Raw genomic sequence first — 14,129 nt, 5'->3', positions numbered from 1 at the left:
AGTGGCCCAACTGGGCGTACTTGAACATTGCCTAATCCGGAGGTGCTCCTTGAAGAAGAATCTTCTCCATATAACATTTAGCTTGTCGATATTCATGATTCTGTGGGACGTAAGTGTGACCAATGCCCTTTCCATTGCGGACATCCTTATTGTACAGAGGTTGACTTTTTGTAAGAAAGTACACGAACTTGACGAGTTGTCGTTGTTGTTGTAGTTCATTTACGTCACACTAGAGTTGCACAATGGGACATTGTCGACGGTCTGGGAAACATCCTTGAGGATGATCCGAAGACATGCCATCACAATTTTGATCCTCTGCAGAGGGGATGTCACCCCCGATTCGGTAGCCCAACGACCTGCACGCGTAGTCGAGCACTTTACAGTAGCACAGTTTAACGAGGGCCAATACCGCACACTCTCGGTCCCTACGCAGACTGATCCAAGTGGTCACCCATCCGCACACTGACCGCAGCCAGTGATGCTTGACTTCGGTGATCTGCTGGGAACCGTGTCTTAACGATCAGTCCACTGCGGTACTTGACGAGTTGTAAAAGCCTGAACTGAATTAAAAATTGAAATTATTTTATTTTATGTTTGATTTTATAATCATAAAAGTCAATCATTTTTGGGTTTACGGCTATCAGTATTCATCGAGGCGTGATGGCTCAGGGGAACCGGGTTCGAATTCCAGCGAAGGCTGGTCGATACCAATTCCGCACCCGGATCGCACCAACCACAGTGCTGTCGCAAAATATCCACAGTGGTAGACGGATCATGGGTTAGAGTCCCCTTGCCGTCAAGCTAACCTTGGCAGGTTTTCGTGGTCTTCCTCTCCATGTAGCGCAAATGCGGTTAGATCCATCAAAAAAGTTCTCCACGAAGGGAAATTTCTCCTAATGCTTGATCCATGAGATCCCTTGTCTTCTGGATCAAGTTCAAAATTAAAAGGCTACGGAGTAGAATATTAGTAGTCGCAAATCCAAAATTGGGTCGGCTGATAAATATAAATTTCAGTTTTCATTTTCGTAGCCGTAATTTTAAACCCAACCTGGAAGACAAAGGAGCGTCTTGATCAAGTATATGGCTCATTCCAAGTGAAATCGACCAATGACCATTACCGGCATGTCATCATGAAAATTTTTTGTCGAAAAGCTTTTGCTATAAACGACTAAAATTGGACGAAAAATACAAGAAGGAGTTCAATTTGAGAATTTAAGAAAATTGTGCAACTGTATGTTTAAATATTTCTTTAATTTATAATCCAATTTTCTTGATTTTAGTGCTAATATAACGAAAAATGTCAACACTGTGTAATTAAATTTTTTTGTAAGTTTTTAAAAATTTTTATTAAGTAATATATTTGGAAAATTTCAAGAATTTTTTACTGGGAAGTAACAGCTTTTATCACCTTAGTTTTTTTACTCATAATATCATACTTTTCAACATGAAAAAAATAAAAGGATGTTTTTTGTTTTCGGTCAGTGAAAAAAATAAAAATTGGTTTTTCGCCAAAATAAATAAAATTTTTTTAGCTCATCTGGAGGTTTCGCGCTCCGTGGATGCTTTTCATTTATTGCATGGTTGCATTTCTTTAATTTTGTTCCTAAATCAAAGAATCATTTTATTTATAAAACATGCAATTATTATAACTTAGTATCAGAACATTTTGTTAACATGTTAATCGTAAATATATAAAAGGATACATGAATTTGAAAAATAATGAACTGTGTTAGAATAAAAAAATATTTAAACTTAGAAATTTTTATTACATTTTTTATTATATTTATTAATTTTTTTTGTAACTTTTGACATAAAGGCAGGGCGATCTTATAAAATAACGATTGGGAGACGGTTAAATTTTTCTACAATATAATAAATAGTTACTATTATTAATAATAATATATCGAAATATTATTAAAACATTTTAGGATAAATAGTTATTATTTAAAGCAAAAAGAGTTAAAAAAAATTGTGTGAATAAATTGCAATAAATCACAAACAAATTAAAATATTAAAAAAAAAAAAAAACTCGTGGTTATTTTATAAATGAAAATGACTCTTTCAGCATGTCAAATTCAAACTTTGTAAATGCATTTTTACGGACTGCAGAAAGGTTCACATAATTTTTTTTTAATTTCAAAATTAATAGTTAATGTTTTACGAACTACCTATAGAATGTTATTTTTTTTAATTCAATTTCTTGTACATTTTTCTACACATCTTTGTAATGGGATACCTGCAAGCGACGTTGTGCGGGAATCGTGACCCTGATTGGTTGTTGAAACGAGGCATTTGCTTACGTTAGCAACTGTTCTTTCAATTCTATTTCAAGTAAGCCAAACCCGTCAAGTAACAATTCTTTTAAGTGACACATTTTAAATTCTTTCAACAAAGGATTTTTCCTCAAAGATTTTAATTCTTTCACTGTATATTTGCACAGAGACTTAACACAAAGACAGGCACGAAGAAATGTTCCACGATTCTTTGTGCTACAAACTAATTATGCATCGAAGTTGCCAGGTACACAAAACAAAAAAATATCACGGTTACAATAAAATATTTAAAAAATAATAAATCTAAGTTAAGTAAAAGAAACAGACTAGAAGGAATTATATTTAAACAAATTCGGTGTACTATACGGCTCTATATTTAACAACCTTAGCGTTTAATCTAAATCTTATAGTTTTTGCACAACGAAACAAAGTAGCGTAAAACAAACGTAACATAAAGCAACAAAGAAGTGTGAAAAAATTCTCGACATTGTAATAACTTTCTAACAAATTGAAATTTTCGTAAAGTTGACAAACAACAAACGTGTTTCTATTTACTTGTCAAAAAAAAATCTTAATGAGACGTTAAAAAAGTTTATTACGCTTAAAAATGAAAGGTTCGTTTCGGCACGTAAACTTTTTAAACTGTATTTGCATTCTTGCAACCTGCAAAGTTGTCAACATGGTGTTTTTTGCAATGAGTTAAACGTTTGAGTGCGGCGAAGCGCTATCGCGCTTCGCTTGATATGTGCCAAAAATGCGGTGACGCTGCTGTTGATCAGTATAATTTTCGTAATTATAATTACGAAAATTTGCCATAGGTTTGCCATAAAAAATTGCCATAGGATATTCCTATGGGGTTTTGCCTTACGTATTTTGCCTTACGTATATGGCAAAAGTGTATGGCAAAATTTTACCATAGGCAAAACTCCATAGGAATATGCTATGGCATTTTTTTATATAGCAAATTTTTGCCATAAAACTAAGATGTGTTAGAGTTTATGACGAAATATTTTTCCATAGGCTATGGTACACCTTTGCCATACAGCATATGGCAACATTTCTCGTTGATATTTTACCATACATCAAAAATGATTACTTACAAGAATCTTTCGCAATGGATATTAAAAATGCAAAACTTAATAATTGTAGAATAAATAAATATCCAGAAAGCTTTTTTAAAAATTTCTTTGATAAACTTCCCCTGTTTTACTTGCAGAATCCATTCTGAATGCTGTTCTTATTCAAATAAATTTTAAACGGTTAGTACTAACTGTTAGAAAATGGGTCCGGTGGTCGGAGCGAGTGGGAAAAATATTGGTTATGTTGATTGGGAACAAAATATATTGAGTACAGGCAACCAATATTTGTTAAAGCTGTAAGAAACAAGAAAAATAGAAAGTGGGTCCGGAGGTCGGAGCGAGTATAAAAAACGTTAATCTGATTGATTGGTATCATAATTAGTTTGATAAGCGTCAGCCTGAAAGACCTAAACCTAAAAGAACCTAACCTAACCTGTCAACCTAAAAGAAAGCGAAGTAAAATAATGGTCCGATGGTCGGAGCAAGTATGAAAATTTTTAAAATTTTGATATGTGATACTAAGCTAAAAATTAAACAGACAACTGAAACAATAAAATATTATGAAAATAAACAATAAACAATAAAATATTTAAAATAGACCAAACGGGACAAAAGCCGAATATGTAACGGTGCAACCAGTGGTGGCATGTAAACAAAATTTTATCTATAAAAAAGATGGTATTAGACTATGAAAAGCTAAGAATAGAAAACAGGCTAAATTAGTTGATCCCCTACTAGTGAGGGATTTAAGACTCAGAACATTTATGTTGAGTTGTGTTAAGCACAGTTAGAAAAGAGAACGCAATATAAAAACATTGGAAAATACAAAACATGTTTAAGACATGATTAAAATTGGTAAAATGAATAATTGCTATTGACAATTGGTCAGGGATAGTAAATAAAAATTAATTGGGTATAGAGCATCGCTATGACGAAAAAGTTGTAAACTTAAGGAAAGATTGAATTGTTAAAAGCATTTTTGGTAACAGCAGCAGATAATATGGCCAGGGACTGTCAGTTGATGATATTGGAGCAAAAGAATTGTTAACCAGTAATCTAGTTAAGTGATGACCCTAAGCTATGTATAAATATGTAACAGAACATTGTACAAATATATGTGGATACTTAAGAAATATTAGTTGTAAGATAGTAAAACACAGAGACATGATAAAAAACAATTTAATGGCAAGCAAAAATTAAAAAACACAAAATAAAAATATAAAGCCCTAACGTATGTAAGATAATGCAAAAAAGCATTGCAAGAACCTAAGTGGAATTAAAATCAAAAGCTAATGAGAATGTAAACACTGACTTTGATATTGATATATGACAGCAGTAAAAATGAAATTATCACCGAACAAGTTAAAATAATTAAAACATTTTAATTATTAAAGAAATCATGACCTGGCTTGATCATAAGCACTTAATGGAAATTAAATGCTGCGTTTTTCATCATGAAGATTTTTTACAAATTGTTATGGGGAACAGAACACCATTAATAATGGAAAAGTATTGTGACTTTAAAAATTTATATAAAATCAGAGGGAAGGGATAAAAAAAAAGAAAGATGTCGTTTAATCAGAAACAGTTGAGAGAAAGAAATATAAAAATTTTAGATAAAAATATAAACAGCAGGATAATAATTAAAGTGTACAAGGTCAGCGTTAACAAATAGCAAAATTTAACATAGCGAAAACCTATACCCAATCGCGACACATTTTAAAAAGATACAGATAATAAAAGTACCAGATCGCCGAAAATAAAAAACTTAATAAATTCAGTTAGATAATCGCATAGGCGTTTGCAATAAAGTGTTTTTGACCAAGAATGAGGTCGAAAAAATATTAAAATAAATCGCCAAAGTTTGCGAAAGATTCCACTTGTAGTGGATGACACGTTAATATGGCGGTCTGATACTCTAAGCCTAAAAGAATGGAACATCGGATTTCAAACACTCAAAAATGGAAAAATTGGCCACCCGGAGGCCGGAAAAGACTCACCAGGAATGCTTTGTGGGATTACATGTTGAATTTAATTTACTTCGGGGTGAAAAAATGGATATTTATTTCTTTTAGAAGATGTTTTTGAGGACTCCATAGAAGTTGTTGTTTCGTTGGTGGGGATCTAGATCAGCTTTTCTCTATGGTATACTGCCATACAAATCTTTATGCCTACCATTGGCCTATGGTATACTGCCATACGATTTTCTATGGTTGTCATAGGCCAATGGTGATGTGCCATACAAATCCTTATCTCTATGGTAACCATAGGCGTATGGTATCTTGCCATACAAATTTCTATGGTAACCATAGGTTGCCATAGATTACCATAGGCTTCTCTATGGCAAATTTTCCTAAGGGCCTGTTGACGAAATGACCATGCCGACGAAATGACCCTGTCGACGAAATGACTTGTCGACGAAATGACCCTGTCGACAAAATGACCATGTCGATTAAATGACGCTGTCGATGAAACGACCATGTAGACGAAAGGACCCTTTTGATGAAACGACCATGTCGACGCAAAAACCTTGGCATCCCTTAGGAAAATTTGCCATAGAGAAGCCTATGGTAATCTATGGCAACCTATGGCTACCATAGAAATTTGCATGGCAAGATACCCTACGCCTATGGTTACCATGGAGATTTGTATGGCACAACCCCATAAGGCTATGGCTGCCATAGAAAGTCGTATGGCAAGATACCAAACGCCTATGGTTACCATAGAAATTTGTATGGCAAAACCCCATAAGCCTATGGCAACCATAAAAATTTGTATGGCAGTATACCATGGGCAAATGGTAACCATAAAGATTTGTAAGGAAGTACACCATAGGCCAATGGTAACCATAAGGACTTGTATGGGGCGTCACCATTGGCCTATGGCAACCATAGAAATTTGTATGGCAGTATACCATAGGCCAATGGTAACCATAAAGATTTGTATTTTAGTATACCATAGAGTTTAGACTCAATCCAAAGGAAATTTCTTCTGAATATCACAAGAGCCTATCATTACTCCTACAGCTGCTCTACAAGTCTTAGCTGGATTCCCACCACTCTCAGAACAGATTGCGTCGTTGTCGTGTTCAATAATCATAACTCAACTTAAAAAAGACATTTCCTATAACAATATAAATTATCAATACAGTTCTTACGAAGAAAAACAAACAATAACTATTTTTCACCCCTCTCAGTCTATCACTAACTTAATCAGTTTAGAAGAAAATAAAAACTATACTCACTTAGATCCATACAATTTTCTCACATACTGTTCGAAAACAAATACTGGAACTGGTTTTGCATTCTTCAACATAAATCATTCTAATCATTACACAATTAATAATAACAACTCAGTCTTTCAAGCCGAACAACTTGCTATTTTAGAATGCATTAGATTCATCAAATCACAGACTTCATTTAAGGCATCTAAGAAATATACAATCTGGTCGGATTCTAAAGCAGTATTATACTCTATAATCAACTCAGGCACGAAAAATTCAGTCTCGGCTAAAATACAAAAATTACTCCTTAATACAAATATATTTATCTCATGGATTAAAGATGCCCTAGCTAAATTATCGACAACTAAACAACAAAATTACTCATATCCCTTCCCGATCTTACATCTTAAGAATCAACTTCAGAACTCTGTATCACAAATTTGGCAAAATTATTGGAACAATTTAGATAAGGGAAGAAGATTATATAAAATTATTAATAAAGTAGATTATTTTAAGACGATACCATCAAAACAAGAAATCTGGTTTCTAACTGGGCATGGTCCTTTTCCATTTTATTTTAAATATCTAAATATCTCAGATAATGATCACTGCACGTGCGGCCTTCTGGGCACTCCAGAACACTATCTTACGGAAAGCATCTATAAAGCTTCATGGCATACTCGTGCATCGAATATCACTAATCTACCAACTTGGCAAAAACAATTCATAACTAACAATACACTTAAGACCAAATTATTATTAGTAATGAATTTTCTTTCTGATAATGATAATATTCTAAAATTTTAAACATAGAAAAAAAAATTATTATATATTTTGGAATGCCTACCTATATGTTGTAAATACTGTACATATCTTTTCTATTTAACTTTTTTTTAATTATTATGACATTTTAATTACTTTCTTTTATTATTTAACACCTATAAATCAAAATTTTGATGGAGAACTATATATATATATATATATATATATATATATATATATATATATATATATATATATATATATATATATATATATATATATTATTACCCTTTTATATTAATTTATTTTCCAAAATTCATTTATTGTCACTTTCTATACGTCATATTATATATTGCTTAAACTATAATTAATATTTCTGTCTATTTGTAAACAAATTAATATTTCTGTATATTTGTAAACAAAATTGTAACCTCCTTTCTTTTGAAACTTTAAATAATTGATTGAGGTTGACTGGAAGTAGTTGCCAGACGCGGATCATACGGGTAAGGGTTTTACTAACCTATGTACGTATCCGCGTCTGGAAGGAACGGAACCATACCATAGGGAAAAGCTGAACTAGGTCCCCACCAACGAAACAACATCTCCTATGGAGTCCTCAAAAACATCTTCTAAAAGAAAGAAATATCCATTTTTTCTTCCCGAAGTTAATTAAATTCAGCATGTACTCCCACAAGGTATTCCTGGATAGTCTTTTCCGGCCTCCGGGTGGCCAATTTTTCCATTTTTGAAATCCAATGTTCCATTGACTTAGGTTTAGAGTATCAGACCGCCATATTAACGTGCCATCCACTACAAGTGGAATCTTTCGCTAACTTTGGCTACTTATTTTAATATTTTTTCGATCTTATTCTTGGTCAAAAACATTTTATTGCAAACGCCTATGCGATTATCTATCTGAATTTATTAAGTTTTTAATTTCCGGCGGTCTGGTACTTTTATTATCTGTATCTCATATATCAATATCAAAGTCAGTGTTTACATTCTCATTAGTTTTCGATTTTAATTCCACTTAGGTTCTCGCAATGCATTTTTACATTATCTTACATATGATAGGGCTTTATATATTTATTTTGTGTTTAATTTTTGCTTGCTATAAAATTGTTCTTTATCATGTCTCTGCGTTTTACTATCTTACAACCAATATTTCTAAAGTATCCACATATACTTGTATAATGTTCTGTTACATATTTATACATAGCTTAGGGTCATCACTTAACTAGATTACTGGTTAACAATTCCTTTGCTCCAATATCATCAACTGACAGTCCCTGGCCATATTATCTGCTGCTGTTACCAAAAATGCTTTCAACAATTCAATCTTTCCTTAAGTTTACAACTTTTTCGTCATAGCGATTTCCTATATCCAATTAATTTTTATTTACTATCCCTGACCAAGTGTCAATTTGTCAATAGCAATTATTAATTTTTCCAATTTTAATCATGTCTTAAACATGTTTCGTATTTACCAATGTTTCTATATTGCGTTCTCTTTTTTAACTGTGCTTAACACAACTCAACATAAATTTTCTGAGTTAGCTTAGTATCACATATCAAAATTTAAAAAATTTTCATACTCGCTCTGACCATCGGACCATTATTTTACTTCGCTTTCTTTTAGGTTCCTCTAATATCTGACGCTTATCTAACTAATTATGATACCAATCAATCAAATTAGCGTGTTTTATACTCGCTCCGACCTCCAGACCCAATTTCTATTTTCTTGTCCCTTAGGAAAATTTGCCATAGAGAAGACTATGGTAATCTATGGCAACCTATGGCTACCATAGAAATTTGTATGGCAAGATGCCATACGCCTATGGTTACCATAGAGATTTGTATGGCACAACCCCATAAGCCTATGGCTACCATAGAAATTTATATGGCAATATACCATACACCTATGGTTACCATAGAGATTTGTATGGCAAAACCACAAAAGCCTATGGCTACCATAAAGATTTGTATGGCAGTATACCATAGACCAATGGTAACCATAAGGATTTGTATGGCACGTCACTATTGGCCTATGGCAACCACAGAAATTCGTATGGCAGTATACCATAGGCCAATGGTAACCTTAAAGATTTGTATAGCAGTATACCATAGAGGAAAGCTGATCTAGATCTCCACCAACGAAACAACAACTTCTATGGAGTCCTCAAAAACATCTTCTAAAAGAAATAAATATCCATTATTTCACCCCGAAGTTAATTAAATTCAACATGTAATCCCGCAACGCATTCCTGGTGAGTCTTTTCCGGCTTCCGGGTGGCCAATTTTCCTATTTTTGAGTGTTTGAAATCAGATGTTCCATTCTTTTCGGCTTAGAGAGTATCAGACCGCCATGTTAACGTGTCATCCACTTCAAGTGGAATCTTTCGCTAACTTTGGTGACTTATTTTAATATTTTTTCAATCTCATTCTTGGTCAAAAACATTTTATTGCAAACGCCTATGCGATTATTTTTCTGAATTTATTAAGTTTTTAATTTCCGGCAGTCTGGTACTTTTATTATCTGTATCTTTTTAAAATATGTCGCGATTGGGTATAGGTTTTCGCTATGTTAAATTTTGCCATTTGTTGACTTTGTACACTTTAATTAATATCTTGCTGTTTATATTTTTATCTAAATTTTTTATGTTTCTTTCCCCCAACTGTTTCTGATTAAACGACATCTTTCTTTTTATTTTATCCCCTCACTCTGATTTTATATAAATTTTTAAAGTCACATCACTTTTCCATTATTAATGGTGTTCTATTCCATATAGCGATTTGTAAACAATCTTCATGATGAAAAACGCGGTTAAGTGCTTATCATCAAGCCAGGACATCATTTCTTTAATAATTAAAATTTTTTAATTCTTTTAACTTTTTCGGTGATAATTTCATTTTACTGCTCTCATATATCAATATCAAAGTCAGTGTTTACACTCTTATTAGTTTTTGATTTTAATTCCACTTAGGTTCTTGCAATGCTTTTTTACATTATCTTACATACGTTAGGGCTTTATATTTTTTATTTTGGGTTTAATTGTTGTTTGCCATTAAATTGTTTTTATCATGTCTCTGTGTTTTACTATCTTACAACCAATATTTCTTAACTATCCACATATATTTGTACAATGTTCTGTTACATATTTATACATAGCTTAGGGTCATCACTTAACTAGATTTGCTGGATTACAGGTTGAAAATTATTTTGCTTCAATATCATCAACGGGACAGTCCCTGGCCATATCATATGATATGCAGCAGATATCTGCTGCTGTTACCAAAAATGTTTTTAACAATTTAATCCTTCCTTAAGTTTACAACTTTTTCGTCATAGCGATGCCCTATACCCAATTAATTTTTATTTACTATCCCTGATCAAGTGTTAATTTGTCAATAGTAATTATTAGTTTTACCAATTTTACTCATGTCTTAAACAGGCTTTGTATTTACCAATGTTTCTATATTGCGTTCTCTTTTCTAACTGTGCTTAACACAACTCAGCATAAATTTTCTGAGTCTTATGTCCCTCACTAGTAGGGGATCAACTAATTTAGCCTGTTTTCTATTCTTAGCTTTTCATAGTCTAATACCATCTTTTTTATAGATAAATTTTTTTTCACATGCCACCACTGGTAGCACCGTTACATATTCGGCTTTTGTCCCGTTTGGTCTATTTTAAAATAATTTCGCTTCGACCCCCGGCCCCACTCTTTATCTTTTGAGTTTTCATAGTATTTTATTGTTTTAGTAGTCTGTTTAATTTTTAGCTTAGTATCACATATCAAAATTTAAAAAAATTTCATACTCGCTCCGACCATCGGACCATTATTTAAATTTGCTTTCTTTTAGGTTCCTCTAATATCTGACGCTTATCTAACTAATTATGATACCAATCAATCAAATTAACGTTTTTTATACTCGCTCCGACCTCCAGACTCACTTTCTATTTTCTTGTTTTTTACAGTTTTAACAAATATTGGTTGCCTGTACTCAATATATTTTCTTCCTATCAACATAACCAATACTTTCCCCACTCGCTCCGACGGCCGGACCCACTTTCTAACGGTTAGTACTAACCATTTAAAATTTATTTGAATAAGAACAGCATTCAGAAAGGATTCTGCGAGTGAAACAGGAGAAGTTTATCAAAGAAATTTTTTAAAAGAAAAGCTTTCTGGATATATATTTATTCAACAATTATTAAGTTTTGCATTTTTAATATCCATTGCGAAAGATTCTTGTAAGTAACTATTTTTTGATGTATGATAAAATATCAACGAGAAATCTTGCCATAGCTGTATGGCAAAGGTGTACCATAGCTTATGGAAAAATATTTCGTCATAAGCTGTAGCACATCTTAGTTTTATGGCAAAAATTTGCCATATAAAAAAATGCCATAGGATATTCCTATGAGGTTTTGCCTATGGTAAAATTTTGCCATATACGTATGGCAAAATTTTGCCATACATGTATGGCAAAAGTGTATGGCAAAATTTTGCCATAGGCAAAACCCCATAGGAATATCCTATGGCATTTTTTATGGCAAATTTTCCTAAGGGGTTCGTTTTGCATAAAAGTTTTGTATATTTTTGTGTGAAAAACTTTTTTGAAAATTTTAGTAGTATAGTTTATAAACATGTTTCATTTTTCGTTCTGTTTAGTTGACTAAACAGATAATTTGCATATTCATGTTTTTCATATTTTTGTCATTGTAAAAAATTGATTTTTTCTTCTTCACATAATTGAAAAAAAGTTGTTTGTAGTGGGGGAAAAAGGAACAGTCGTACAAACCTAAAAATTTTAAATTTAAAGTATTCTAAATATTTTTTATTTTGGCTTACCAAAATTTTTTTTGGGGGGGATGTATTACAAAAATTAAATACTTTTGTGTTATTAAATACTTTTGTTAAGAATTAAAACTCTTTCGTTTTCATAAAATGTCTTTGTTAAAGAATAAGCGTAGAGAGATTCTATTTTGGGAATTCAAGGCTGAAAACATACCATTGAAATATAAATAGATTTATATTTCAAAGGAAGAGTTATTTTTAGAATCGTTTCCCTCTTTCACTTCCATATAAGGAAGCAGTAAAGGATTTTCCGTAATGCGTAAGGTTACAAGGAATGTACGAAGTGTGCCTTTTTACCTCAAATCTCGGTTGGTATAAAACGTAAGAGCGCTAGTTGTGCGTGTCCTTTTCATCATGATGTGATCCTGATAAGCTGTTCCGGAATTGTCTGGAGTCTTGTCCACTCCCCCTCCTTTGCAGGAGTGAGGACGTGAACTGTTTTCAATACCAGCCTACATTTAAATAAACCTGTTTAGAACGTCTGATGGCTTACGACTGCATTATTTCAAGCTAAATACAACGCTGATAACAGGGTTGCAGCCCTGTTATTACACACACACACACACACACACACATATATATATATATATATATATATATATATATATATATATATATATATATATATATATATATATATATATATATATATATATATATATATATATATATATATATATATATATATATATATATATATATATATATATATATATATATATATATATATATATATATATATATATATGGGTGGTTCTCACGAAATATGACGATTCACTGTCCCTTGCTCCAAGATCTAATACTATAATACTAAAAGAACTTTTTTTTTAAAAATTAATAAATAGCATTGCTATTAGCATTTTAAAATGACTTTGCACTAGCATTGATTGTTTTGTATAGTTAAAAAATTTAATTGAACTTCAAAATTTCATGTTTCTGGCATGTCACAAACAATGTTTCCAATAATAACTAGCTTCAAAACTTCCCATAAATTTTTCAACATCTAATTTTTTTTTATCTCAACCGGTGCATTTCTAGAATATACGCAGAGGGTATTATTTACAAAATCCTCGTTTAAAATTTTTTTTTTCCCTTCAATAATTTGTTTGTCACAAGAAAATCTGTCATTTTCCAGGCTACTTTTATTTAGTGGTTTATAACCAATATAGATAGAGCCAGCAATCAATATCTTATGTTAATAGATTGATTAAATACCCTCCTAATATGAACATGTCTTGTTGCATGAATAAGGAACCAATTTTCTGGTTCAAAATCTATTTCAAAATTTTTTCAAGGTGAGTATGTTTTTGGGTTGTCATTTTCCTGGCTCCTTGAAATCATTAATAACATAAACTACATAGATTTATCTGAGTTATTTTAAGAAATCTCGTTGTTTTCTGCAGAATATAAACGTCTTAGGACGAAATATTAAATTAAAGTAAAATGGCGTAAAATGGCGAATTTGTCATTATCCTGGCTGTCATTTTCCTGGCTTATGAATGCCAGGACATTAAAGTGTTACCAGAATTTTTTTTAACTACTAATACTGTAAGGAGGGAAAGCAAATATTAACCTAATACCAAGTTTATGTAGGATTGTAATATATTTGGATGTAATCAAAGTTATTTATTTATTTAATGACTGATTATTATACACAATTTTATTCTGTACATATCAGCAAACAAAATTTTTTTTAATTCTTTCGACAGTGGATAAAAAGAATTAATTTAAGCAATTTATGGCCCATCTAACAAAAAGGCTTAAGTTGAGTTACTTACTATTAACTTAAAATGACTGTTTTTTAAACTTCTAAGGTAATATGTCATTTTCCTGGCATTCAAGATTTGGTTAATTTCTATTTTATTTTTTTTCTCGAGCAAATGTCAATAAACCACATATCTGTAAGATATTAATAAGTGTAACTAAAGAA

Source organism: Parasteatoda tepidariorum, chromosome 7 (genome assembly GCF_982258835.1).
Source record: "Parasteatoda tepidariorum strain Cologne lab strain chromosome 7, Ptep-v5.0, whole genome shotgun sequence".
Taxonomy (NCBI): domain Eukaryota; kingdom Metazoa; phylum Arthropoda; class Arachnida; order Araneae; family Theridiidae; genus Parasteatoda; species Parasteatoda tepidariorum.
The sequence above is the reverse complement of the archived record's forward strand: the minus strand, read 5'-3'. Positions refer to the sequence as shown.